Below are 14943 nucleotides of genomic sequence, written 5' to 3' on the forward strand. Positions count from 1 at the left end.
CCAACGGAAATAGAGGATTCCCATTCGAAAACATTACGTAAACTTGCAGATGAATAGAAAGTCGTAAAATTTCAATTTCGATCATTCAGATTTTATGTGTTTCAATTTCAGAGAATATACGTATATTTATCATTCATGTATATTTATGCACGCAATCCAGGAAACAAGTTATTAAATTTATAAGATGTCTACCTGTTCCATATTTAAACAATCGACTCATTTTACATAATCTTGTAATTTCAATAGATTTTAATATAATTTTATAATTAATTTTAATAAAAATCTAAAGCCTAATTAATCTTATGTATGATAAAATTTAAATAAGTATATAAACTTTTCGAAAAGATATTTTCTGATTCATTCTTTCTCTTATATAAATTCTTATTAAGAAATGATAAAAGATTTAATTCTATATTCATACAATGTTGTGGAAAAATAGATTTTGTGCTGAAAATAATAATGAGTCGTAATCTTGATAAAATACTAAAAAGTGTCAAAAAAACTGTAAAAGATACTATAAGCAGTATAATATGACAGGTGTTTAAATTAATAACTCACTCTCTTCATTCAATAAATTCAGTTCTTTTAATTATCCGCATTAACATGATATCACACTGAATTGTAGACGTCATCTGACAAATAAAATCTTAGCTCCGTGGATAGGTTTTACTGTGTTTACTTGACACAAAACTCTACATCCGGTGACATGCCCTTGACATCATGTATAAATTTAGACGAAAGTCGCGTGTTCGAATACTTTCTCATATACAACGTCGAAAAGAAGAAAAACGTCTAAAAACGCTTAAAATCTCAAATGAGAAGCCAGAAAACACAGATGTTATTTAAAAAATTGATTTTTCATCACGGCATCGTTAATGTTAAAGGCATTCCCTATAAATCATAAATAAATATTCGTAGGTATTAATGTAAATTATAGATCTCGATTAATAAATAATGCATAACTTTTCTACAATTTCTAATTGTATAACAGATCCACGTGATAAGTCTTCACCTGGAATATCTCGGACATAGATAAAGTTTTCAAATTTCGGCCATGTGATGCCATCAGCTCTGTCAGTTGTACAAAGTCTTCTAAAATGATAGAACCATAGTGAGTTAATGGCGTTAACTTTATCGTAACCAGAAAGAACGTAAGGTAATTAAAAACACAACAATAGCGCAGACCCCAAACGATTAGAAGTTGAAAGTTGAAATTTGGTATATAGTTAGGGTATGTTACGAGAACGTACACTATGAAAAAGTTTATGGAAATCCTCTCGCGGAAGAGAGGAAAAGAATGAAGGCTTATCCTAAAGAACTCAGCTTCTGCCATACTATTTTAGATGCGATTTTTTGTGTACAGCTGCATTTAGAATGGGTACCGTGAGGGGATGAAAAAAGTTTATTCTTTATCAATGAAAGTGCTAACAATGAAAGTGTTAACAATGAAATTTTAACAATGGAAGTGTTGAGTAACAGTGCGAGTGTTAAGAGAAAGTGGCTTGCAAGATTTTCAGGCACAGATGCCGTTTTTTTTGCGTTTTTGCGGAAAATCGAACATATTTTTATACTCATCTAAAAATTCGCTAATTAATCTGGAAACAGTGGGACCTAATTCTTGCATTCTGTGAAAACGAGTAAGATTGGATATAATGTAACAATATTAGTCTCTCGCTATCGTTAGTGTTTTTCAAGCAACACTGAGCAAATTTGTTAGTAATATAATAATTCACATAAAATCGCAAATATAATATTAACGATTATTATGAAGAAAAGAAACAATATCATATTTTTTTAAACATACACATGAATGCACTGTAAAAAAAAAACTACTCTAAAACTACTGTAAGTTACAGAATAATTCTGGTCAACTTTTTCTGACACTTCACGGATCCAACAGGAATAAAGATTAATATATTCCAGGTCAAAATTTGTCACGTGGGCCTACAGTCTATAGTCAGATTGCTAGTTGTAAGTTTAATTAAAGCGATAAACGTAGGCTTTTGCATATAGAGTGTGTTTTAAAATGATAGCACCACTGTGAAATAATGACATTGAGGCAAAACGTGTTTTTAATGCCATTACTGGATAAATATAGAGGTTCAAAATTAACATTTAATCAGTCACTCCTTGCCGAAATTGATTTAACTAACTCTCGATTTTTTGTAATTTTGCCACATAAACATTCAAAACTTTTTCTTCGATTTGTTTTCGAAAGGATTCCTAAACAATAGAAGTAAATTGATTATTGCTTAAATGTGATTACGTAAAGTAATACTTTTACCAAAAGACAGTAAAAAAGTAATGAATAAATAAATAACTAACAACTTTGTAAAAAATATAAGCGGTAACACTAAATTTCTTTTATTAAAGTCATATTAGTATTAACAAGCGAAATGACAGACAGAATAGAAAATTAAGGACAGTAATAGATTAAGAGTTAATTGTACAAAATAATTACGTAATACACAATAAATTAAAGATTATATGGGAAGACCAGGAAATACCTAGTGGATTATATAAAGTTAATCAGCAATTGAATGCGTGATAGATAAGAGCGTTACGTAAATCATAATTCTGAGCAACTCTCGTAATATTATTATTATGAGAACATATGTATAATTTGACATCTAGAACAGACATAAATTTACATTTAATATGTTTGTTATTATTTAAATCAGATATCAACTCTCATAAATGTATTCCTACTAAAAGAGATCGATAAAGATTCTGATATAAATTTATGTCTGTTCTAGGTTTCAAATTATACGTATGTTCTCATAATAATGATATTACGAAAGTCGCTCAGAATTATGATTTACGTAACGCACTTATCTCTCATGCATTCAATTACTGATTAACTTTATATAATCTACTAGGCATTTCCTGGTCTTCCAATAAAATCTATAATTTATCGTGTATTTCAAAATTATTTTGTACAATTAACTTTTAATCTACTACAGTTCTTTTTTCCTGTTCAATTCGGTAATTGTCACCGAAAGATAACCAGAATTATTCTGTAACTTACAGTAGTTTTAGAGTAGTTATTCTTACAGTGCATTCATTTGTATGTTTAAAAAATATGATATTGTTTCTCTTCTTCCTAATAATCGTAAATATTATATTCGCGATTTTATGTGAATTATTATATTACTAACAAATATGCTCGGCGTTGCTTGAAAAAAAAGTAACGATAGCGAAAGACTAATATTGTTACATTATACCCGATCTTACCCGTTTTCACAGATTGCAAGAATTTGGCCCTCCTGTTTCCAGACTAATTAGAGAATCGTTAGATAAGTATAAAAGTATGTTCGATTTCCTTCAAAAACGCAATAAACCACATTTGCGTTTGAAAATCTTGCACGCCACTTTCTGTTAACACTCCCATTGTTACTCAACACTTCTATAGTTAAAATTTCATTGTTAACGTCTATTGTTACTCAACACTTCCATTGGTAACACTCCCATTCTTAACACTTTCATTATAATACTTCCATTCTTAACACTTTCATTGTTAAAGAATACACTTTTTTCACCCCCACGTGGAACCTACTAAAACGAAGCTAAAAATAAAAAATCGCATCTAAAAAAATACAGTAGAAGCTGAGTTGTTTAGGGTAAGCGTTAATTCTTTTTTTCTTTGATGGGGGTTTTTTAAAAATCTTTTCATAGTGTACGTTCTCGTGACGTATCTAACTGTGTACCAAATTTCAATCTTCAGCTCCTAATGATTTGGGTTCTGCACTTATAAACCAATGTCGATTATATATATAGAATAGTTGTTACTCGCGACTTTGCCCGTGCGAATTTTGCAAAAAAACATCATTTATATTCAGTATTTCAACAACCATATCAATTGTTATATAATACCTACCGCTAAAAATAATGAGATTTGTTGAGAATCAAACAGACTGTTTTCAATTTGATCAATTTTCTGGAACGTTTACAATCGTTCTATAATGGAACAAATATGCAACAACAAATTCGAATTTAAAATAGTTCGAACAATTGGTTATAACATCGAATTATATAAAAATACTAGCTGACCCGGCAACGCGTTGTTGTGGCTCAAAATGTATCTATTATAAATGTATAACACTTCCCCGTGGGGAGAATTTCAAAAAATCCCTTCTTAGTGTACATTCTCTTGACGTACCCTATTAAAACGCATCTAAAATAGTATAATAAAAGCCGAGTTCTTCACGGTAAGCCTTAATCCTGTCCATCTTCCCCCACTGGGGGGAATTTCGACATGTATATTATATAGAAACACGTGCGTATTCGAATGCAACGTTGTGTCAAAATTTCAAAGGAATTGGTAGGAACAAACGAACGTTATATTTTATTTATATAGATAGATAGAAAATGATCTGCTTCAGTCCATTCTCACAGAAAAGCAAACTTAGGTCGTCGGAAGTTAGCGCCATCTGTTGGACATAAAAGCCTTAATCCATATATAAATATATTTTTGAAAGGGGGGAAATGGTGTAGGGGTATGAAAAATAGATAGTAGCCGATTCTCAGACCTACTGAATATGCATATGAAATTTGGTAAAAATCGGTAAAGCCGTTTCGGAGGAGTAAGGTAACTAACATTGTGACACGAGAATTTTATATATAAGATTTACACTCAAACCTGTTTTTGTGCGGTCTTTTTTTGTGCGATTTTTTATATGTGCAATGTGTTTTGTGCAATTATTTTTGTGCAGTGTACCAATTTGATTGAAATTCATATACCGCACACAAAAAATCACACAAAACAAATCGCACAAATAAAAAATCGCACAAAAAAAGACCGCACAAAAACAGGTTTGAGTGTATAACAATTTTCGAAATGTTATTAATTTAATACAACTAAGTACTGAATGAAAAATAAACGTAGTTAGAATTGAAAAATCGCATCTGAAATGGTACAGTATAAGCCATTGTTCATTCTAAGGCTTAATGCTTTCCTTCTCCTTCCCGCGGGGGATTTCGAAAAATACCTCCTTAGTGTGCATTCTCATTGTGTACTCTGTAACTGTCTACCAAATTTCACCTCTTTAGGCTCAGCAGTTAGCTCTGGACGATGATGAATCAATCAGTCACTAAAGACAAGTAATTTTATATATTTAGATTTTCAATGAAAGGTAAAGTGTTTAAATTTGAAGGTGAAGATGGATTTTATAAAAATATTTGTAAATGCTAATAAGGAGTAAAATCGTCATTAAGTCTGACCATACTCTATATGTGATACATGGTGCCTTTTTTTTCCTACCTCCTTTATTTTTGACTACCAAAATGTAATGATGTCAATCACCCTAATACACAAACTTCTATGCAAACTTCTGAAAAGTTTTAACAAAAAGCACAAGAGCTATTCAGCTTCGAAGAGGGTAAACGAAATTGTTTCTTTTCCACTCACACTAACATTCACAAACAGAAAAAGACCGAGTTTTTGCATTTCTTGACGTTTCATGGTCTCCGAGTCCAAAAATGCAAAAAATCTTGGTGGATTTTTTTTGACTGATTACCGTACTTTTCTTGTTATATACAGAGTGCATAGGAAAGTCCCTTCAACCAGAAAATTCTTCAGAACGGGGGGAGCTACAGCTATGCACGTAAGGTAACGGTATAGTAAAGTGACTATGCCCGACGTAATGGAAACGACAGCAAACTTTCCAATTAGAAAGTTTTAGAGAATCAATAAGTTAGTACGAAACTTCATGTGATTCACGCGGATAAGATAAATTGTCGCCTGTATACCCAAAAATGTCCGAAAGCGATACACGCCATTTTGTGTGACGTTTGAAAGGAATGGCAATATGTATGAAGAAACATGCACAGTTTATTGCATAAAATACGTACTTATGTCAATACAATTTGATAACATCACACAAAAAACAATGGAAAGGCAAACTGTCACACAGTGATAACAAGTTAATGTCGAGTATGTTCAAAAACTTGGTATTACTGTGTGACAGTTTGCCTTTCCATTGTTTTTTGTGTGATGTTATCAAACTGTATTGTCATAAGTACGTAGTTTATGCAATAAACTGTGCGTATTTGTTTATACCTATGGCCATTCCTTTCAAATGTTACACAAAATGGCGTGCATCGGAAAGTTTGCTCTGTTTTCGTTTTCGATTTGCACTGCCTATCTTCCAAATTTCGCCACTAGGGGCGCTGCTGTCGTTTGCATTCGGTCGGGCATAATCACTTTACTATACCGTTACCTCACTTGCAAAGCTGTAGCTCTATCCGTTCTCAAGAATTTTCTGGTTGAAGAGACTTTCCTATGCACCCTGTATATACTAGCAGATGAGACCAGCGTTGCTCGGGAAAAAAGTGACAAAGCAAAGACTAAGATTATCAGATTATAGCCTATGTTACCCGTTTTCACTGGTGCAAAATTAGGTCTCCTTCTTCCAAGAATAATTAGAAAATTTTTAGATTAGTCTTAAAACATGTTTTATTTGACAGAAAAACGCAAAAAGTCCGAATCACATTTAAAATAGTAGAGTAGAAGCGGAGTTCTTCATGCTAATACTTAACCGCCTTCCTCTCCATGCGGGGGTAATTTCTAAAACCTTCTTAGTATACATTCTCATGACATACCCTAACTGTGTACCAAATATCAACTTTCAACTCTTAACCTGCTGGGCTTTACGATTATTATTATTAACAACCCATCTCGATTATATTATAAGATGCAAAAAAATTCTTTTTGATATTTTTGTTTTTACACATAACTGTTATAAGTATCAAACTCACCATGTACAGAAACTAATTACTATTAAACACAAACATTCAATTCAATTATTCCCGTATTAACTGATAAGTTGGTGGATCCATATGTCACATTTCTCTTGGCTTTAAGTAATCGGTAGATTGGTGTCAGTTAGTAGTTTTTAAATGAACCTATTCGTTATTTGTGTTATTTATGCCATATTCCAAATTATCTCAATAATTAAGCTCGATTTTTACATTTACAAAACTCCATAAATTATGGTTGATTTCTCGTTTATTATTACTGTATATTGTCTGAAAATCTGTATGTGTTTTTTCTGATGTATTAATTGCTATCTTTATAATTGTAACTGCTGAAAATTATTATTTTGAAATACTTGTAACTGTATACCATATTATGCTATTTACTATTTCTATGCCATTAAGCGTTAAAACATTCGTACATCTTTTAATTGCTTTATTAGATCTATAATAATCTCTTCCCTTTTCAGTCTTAAAATTATAAATTATAATTAAAATAAGCATTTCTTTCTATTTTATTGACGCACTGTTGACATTACAATTGATCAGTTTAATATTGCTCAAGACATGAGAGTGTTACGTAAATTCGAATTATTCGAAAACTTGAGAAAATGCATTCCAATCACAATACGTTTATCATTTTAAGGTTAGATTTACCTTAGGTAGACAAAATGGCAACTTCTCTTTGATTCTAGCAAACAGAAGAAAGGAAACAGTGGGGTCGCACGTTCTAACCAAACCTAACCTATTCTAATAAATTACCGTAATTATTACCAACCAATTATTAGAATAAGCTAGGTTAGGTTAGAACGTACAGTACATCTCCACTGTTTCCTTTCTTCTGTTTGCTGGAATCAGACACGAGCCGCCATTTTGCCTACCTAAGATAAATTTAACCTATTTTAAATACGAATTAGTAAGAAATACTGTTTCATGAGTTCCTTTTTGTTTAACCATAAAATTTTCTATTTTTATATTTACTACTTATATAATTTATGAATGACATCAGCCAGATTAAATATATATACGTTACTAATAATGCAAAATTACGAATTATGTAAGTTATTTCTCTCGCAATACTTCAATAAAAGAAATCGTATTTGACAACGTCTTTATCGATATCTTGATAAGAATACATTTATGGGACTATATTTCTCTTTTAAATAATAACAAATGTATTAAATTTACCTCATTTCCATTCCAGATTTAAATTTATAGATAAATTCTCGTATCAACAATTTTACGATAGTTGCTCGGAATTGTGATTTACGTAACGCTGGATTCTATCACGCATTCAATTACGAATCAATTTCAGTTTGAGTAGTTCATAAAAATCAATAATTATATAAATATGAATTGATTTAATAAATTATATTATTACGTTACGTAATTACTATGCGAAATTGTACAGTACTATTAACTCTGAACATTAATTGATTTATGTTATTAATGGAATGTATATAAATATGTTGTACAACATAAATAGATTGGTATTTAATTGTATGAAGTGATTATAGCTATGTGCTTCATAAAAATTCGAGGTAACCGAAAAAATAAAAGTTAATTCGCTGTTGTGAGGCAAAACGGCCCGAGACAACACGTAATTTTCAAGTATTTCCGTCAGTTCATTCATATCTGTTAAGTATACTCGGATTTCCATTGTAAAAGCGAAAAAATATTTATCATGTAGAATTTGAATTTATGTTTTTATAACATTAGTCTGTTTTTAGAATCACAATTATTTTAAGTGCAACGCTTGAAAGTAATTCAGGAAATAGAGGAAAACTTTCTATTGATTTTCATACCGTACTTTTTAATTCTTATTGTACCGAGTATAATATATTAAAAGGTTATAAACGATTGTAATTACTATTAATAATAATATGTATGTTAAACAAATGGTTTTTAGTTGAAACATTTTAATATATGTAATTATTATATAATATATCCATACTATATACAACTATCTTATATAATATGTAATTATATAAGATAGTTGTTACTCGAATAAGAAATGTTTGGCATTTCCTATCATCGCCAATGTTTGCCTGAATACGAAAAGGCATGACAGCGTGGTCATGGCGTGTTTCAGTAAACGTTAGAGTGGAATTTCTAAAGGACATGTCGATTTATAATAAAATTTATAAACAGAATAATTATTATGAAACTAACATATACTTAAAATATGGAAATTATGCAATAAAAATTGAAAACGATTAATGAAACTTTACACTGTTTAGCTATTATAATTTCCACAATTTAATTTTCATTATATAATGAACAGTTTTAGCAATATAATTGTTTAAAAAATTTAATATTGAAGACACAGTCTGTTGATAAAGTAATAACAGCATATTTACGTTAAATGTTCTGAAATGTAATTTTTGACGACTGATCATTATACACTACTTGCATGTCAATTTAAAAACTTTAAAAGAATTGCTTTTAATTAAATATTATTTATTGCTTTGAAAGGAAACTTTTTAATTTTGACGGTAAATACACTACAAAGAAACGTCGATTGTCAAAAATTGTATTTTAAAACATTAAAACTAAAAGAAATGGCCAATACACTTTCAACAGACAATGTTTTCAATTTTTAACTTTTTAATCTTAATTACCATCTGGCGATATTTTAGAATTGAATTGATAATATAATTATGTTCGTTGAATTTTTATTATGAAGTCGAAATTGGTTTAACATATAAACTACCCTTTTCCCTATCCCAGACAAATTATTAAATCTTTTACACCCACAATAAAACACTATTTTGAATGAATTCATTTTGTGAAAAAGAGAACAACACTTTACAATTTCTAGACAAAAGAAAAATTATAATTAACCCAAGTTTTCTATATCCAGAAGTGTCGCGATACAACGAATTATAGTATTATGGTCTGAATATTAACCATACATTATATTACTTTGTCGTGAGATCGTGGAAATATGATATAACAAATCCCTGTAATATATTGCTTATTTTTTTGAAATATATTTTTAAATATTAATTAATTACAAAAACTGAAGTAGAAATGTAAATACATTTGATTAATTTAATTTAATTCATCTTTATTAGCTGCATCTGCGTCTTGCACGTCGCTTACTGTTCTATTGTTACATAACACTTCTATTGTAGACTCTTCCATTCTTAACGCTTCCATTGTTGACACTTCCATTGTTACTTAACACTTCTATTGTTACTTAACATTTCCATTGTTGATGGAAGTGTTAAGACTTAATCCTGTCGCTTTCACCCGTGGGGAGAAATTTAAAAAAATCTTTTGCTTAGTGTGCGTTCTCGTGACGTACCCTAACTGTGTACCAAATTTCAACTTTCAACTCCTAACCGTTTGGGCTCGACGGCCGGATGGCCGAGCGGTAAAGGTGGCAGCCTACCGCTTCTGGGGGACCCGGGATCGAATCCGAACGGGTCGAATAATCCCCAGGAATTTTTCGGGGGGTGGTCCGTTCGGATATGTCGGGCCCCGTCCCTCACCACCGGTCGCCCCATTGTGGGCCTGGCCGAACCCATAATTGGCCTACTAAAAGAGGCCCTCTTGGTGCCCACAGGGCGGAAAGAGTTAAAAAAAAAAAAAAAAACCGTTTGGGCTCTGCGCTGATTATTATTACTATTATTATCATCAACTCGTCTAGATTACGAAACCATGATGGCACTGCCTCCTCTCCTTCCGGCATTTTTGGAAAAGCCCCTTTTACTCTCCGTGCATAGTCGTCAAAATTTTCCTTGACTGTACTGTTCTCAGAGTGTCGGGCCTCGTTACGTTGTCTATTCCGTTCTAACTCGATTCTCGCCGTTTCCTGCTTGATCTTTTCCAGTTCGATCTGCAGCTAAGCCCTTCGAGTTCTCCTAGAGCGGTCTCCCCGTCACGTTTGGTTCGCGTCCCATGGTCGGACTGCCTTCATATTCGCGACCCATCTTCCTGTCGGTTTCCGTTATGAAAGCCCGACGTCCCCGGCTCATCGTCGTCCCAATCCCTTGCCCTAAAACTCCGCGGTTCTCCGCGTTTCGGCATCTCTGTGCGAAAGAGAGTAAAATGGTGTACCTGGGTCTCTGATTGCCGGCGGTGCTCTGTCTGTTCCTGGGTTCGCTTTCTGCGTTGTCTTGCGTCGCAGCTCAGTCTTCCCGAAGAGGGTCTTTTCCAATCCTGTCGTGACTGCGCCAGTAAAGTTCACATAAACGTCCGATGTGTTCACTATTGGCGACCGACCCGGTGTGCGCCAATAACATCCAATGAAGTTCTGTGTGTCCTGTTGGGAAACACCGTTGCAGGTCTGTCGGGAAGACACCTTGCGAATATTCCGTTGCTTGAAGGCTCCGCTCGGGTCCAAACGATCTTCGAAACTTCTCTCGCCAACCGTCGGATGGCGTAACGTGGGCGAACTTCTCGAATCCCGTAACGAGACGAACTCACTTCACCACCGTGCGTCCCTCTCTCTTTTTTCCCACACTAGCGTCCACTCCCCTCTTCCCGCCTCGACCTTTTTCGTACACACATGTCGGCCACGTGTCAGATGACCACTCGGTGTTTTCCCGTTCACATGTCGTCAGTCCCTCCCTCCACCGTCTTCTTGGAACGATGATCGTTACCAGCGCAAAAAGGGAAGGGCGGGAATCGTGTTTACACAATTCCACCCCGACATCAAGAAAAACTTCGTCGTTCGAGTTTGCTTTAAAAAATATTAAGTTTCTACTTATACTCTGTCGTATATATTATCAGGTTTGTTAAAAATCTTTATTATGTTTCCAGATGCTGAATGGATTTTATTCTGTTTTCTCTTCGTTAATTCAACTGACAGGGGTTCTTGATCACAAGAAGTGCTCGGGAAAAGTTGCCAACAGACTTACAGTTTTCAATGAAACAGATTCTCAACCATTGTTTCCATAAATAAAAAATGGATGTTTTCGTTAGAATTGTTATAAATAAAAAAAACTTCGATCAGCAGATAGAAATATTATATATTATATATATATTATATAAAGAAATAGTAAAAACTATTCGACGTAAACAACTATATCAATTAGTATCGCTTAATTTTATTGATATAAAATTAACTGATGATTTGTAAATAAGATTGCTCTTTGATACGTAAATTGTATTGTATATCTTGTACTTTATGAAAACTGCACATTTAAAATTTCGAAATAATTTGTAAAATCTAAAAAACAGAATTTTTCTTTTCTCTCAATATAGATTAAATTAATGTGAGATTAATTTAATGTATTTTTGCGACTTATCACACGAATTTGAGTAGATATGTAATTGATATAACCTACTAAACTTTCATGTGTTTTAATTTCAAGGAATCTATATACATAATCGAGACGAGTTGATAATAATAATAATAATAATCAGTGCAGTGTTCAAACGGTTAGGAGTTGAAAGTTGAAAATTTGGTACACAGTTAGAGTACGTCTCGAGAACAAACACTAAGAAGTTATTTTTCGAAATACCTCCCCACGGGGAGAGGGACAGAATTAAACTTAACCCTTCCATCAACAATGGAAGTGTCTATAATGCAAGTGTCACGTAACAATGGAATTGTTATGAGAAAGCCACGTGCAAGACGCAGATGCAGTTTTTTTCGTTTTTACGGGAAATCTATTATATGTTTAAACTCATCCAAAAAATCTCTAATTAAACTTGTAACAGGGGGATTTAATTCTTGCATTCTGTGAAAACAGGTAAGGTTGACTATAATGTAATAATCTTAATGCTAAATGCATCGCCTAAAAATTAAAGAAAAATATTCGTAGGTATTAAATTAAATTACAGATTTCGATTAATACATAACGCGTAAGTTTTCTACAATTTCTAATTGTATGACGGATTCATGTTAGAAGTCTTCACCTGGAATATCTCGGACATAGATGAAGTTTCGAAATTTCGGCATCGTGATGTCATTGGCTCCGTCAGTTGTACACAGTCTTGCAAAATGATAGAACCACCGTGAGTTAATGACATTAACTTTATCGTAACCAGAAAGTCTTTAAGGTAATTAGAAACACAACAATCTAAACGTGGAATAATCTGTAATTAATATTGATTATAAATTGGAAGAAAGCAAAACTGAACAGATTCCGAAGCGTTTCTTGTCGTTGTTCTACACGGTTTGCATTATCTGTACACCGTTGGTCACCTTATCCGAGTCTGTCTCGGACCCGCTTTAATGGCGTATATTGTACAGATAAGATTTTTTTTAAAACGTCTGAAGAAATAGCTGAGTTAAATATGAAACAACAGTTCTTGCGACAAAAATTAGACAGTATCATCCACAAGCACGTTGAAGTTTGGCAATTCATCGAAGCATTAAATGAAGATATGAGCGAGTGCATTCGTCTTAATTACATCTCTTACCTGTATATGTGCGACATATTTTTGTATGAATCATTGTTTGTTAAAATACACTTACATATGAAAATGTGTACTGTAATTATTGCTGTGGTGTTCACTATATAAGTTACTCTAAGCAGTTGGGGACTTTTTGTTTTAGCCGCATCAGTAAGTAAATAATGTTGTATATAATATCAGAAAGTTGGTGTGAAAATTTCAAGTTGTATAATTTAAAACATATATAACATTTGAAAACTTATTTCTGACAAATTATAAATAACTCATTAGTAATACAGTTGAGTCCGCATAAGTCGACACCCGGATAACTCGACACCATTGGTTAAGTAATCACATTCCTGTGGTTCGGCCTACTTATATAGAAATTAATGTTAAAAAATTCCGATTTACTTGACACTAAGCGGTGTCAAGTACATCGGAATTGTCACTCGTCACCACTGGATAAGTCGGAATACTTTTGCTTTCCCGCACTCCGATAAGTCGTCACTCCTCCTGAAAAAATGAGTTCACTCCGCACGTGTTGTGCGAACTCATTTTTTTTCAGGAGGTGTAGTCGATTTATTTATTAATATATATATACATATTAATAAAAATGCCTTAACATTTTATGAATTTTTATGCATAAAATAATAACAGATAAACGAAAAGAAAATATATAATTTACATCAACGTCACAGCAAAATCCATTTTGGCATTTTCTCACGCTAGAGGCATTAAAAATCCTTAGACGTTACTTGCCAACAATTGACAATTGCGAAAGTGATGCTTTAAAGGCGTTCGTGATCGTTTGAACAGAAAGTCAAGACAGCTAAGGGCTCAAAACAAACAACACGAATTTTTCAGTTTTTTTTCCGACTTCGCTTTAGTCGTCATATCGGATAACTCGACACATTTCCACTTTCCCTTTGAGTGTCGACTTATGCGGACTCGACTGTATATAGCCAATAGTTTGTAAAAATTTTGTGTATTATGTATTTAGTACTTTAGTTTATATAATGCACGTACAAAGTCATATTTATCACAATACACATATGTTGCTCTTAAGTTTTAAATTAATTTTAACAAACTAAAATTAAAATTCACTTTAATTGTGTGTTTGTGCGATATAGATTTTAGTATACTGTACTGTAATTTGAACACTTTCAATTGTCTATAAGTACAAGTGAAATGCAATGCTTTTAGTGATCGTTTTTATTTTACAGCTAAATTACATGCATTCTGTATCACATTATGAAAATCAAAGAAACAGATGCGTAGTTTTCTAGGAATTTGTAGTTATAGGAATTATATTGAAGGTTTTGCTAATTTAAACACTACTTTGACAAATTTACTGAATCATCGATCTCCGAAGATTATAAATTGGAATTCGGTGGCCACGCATAAACATTTACGTAATTAATTATGATAAAATGACAAAAAAAAACTTCATATTAGGAGTAAAGACGAGTTTTCTAAAAACTTCTAAATCCTAATGATAAGTAAAATCTCAATATGTCATAAGGTATCGAAATTTAAATACTCCTGAATTCAGTATTTTTCTGATCTCCATACTTTTTTGTGATATATTTCGTTTAATATCCGACAACAAAAAAGCGAAAGAAATAAATTTCGACAAAAACAAACAACGTCTACCATAAACAGTTACACATAATATAGCATTTATTAATATTTTCGGTTAATGTTACCTTAAGTTCCGAGATGGGCGGCGGTGAAAATTTTTCCCTATCTTGGCCACTGCGGCGGGGAAAAATTTTTTCCCTACGGTCGTGACGTCAACGCCGTTGAGAATTTTTCCCCGTTCGGTTTCAACCCCGAGTA

Source organism: Centruroides vittatus, unplaced genomic scaffold, assembly GCF_030686945.1.
Source record: "Centruroides vittatus isolate TY-2023 unplaced genomic scaffold, ASM3068694v2 scaffold_149, whole genome shotgun sequence".
Taxonomy (NCBI): domain Eukaryota; kingdom Metazoa; phylum Arthropoda; class Arachnida; order Scorpiones; family Buthidae; genus Centruroides; species Centruroides vittatus.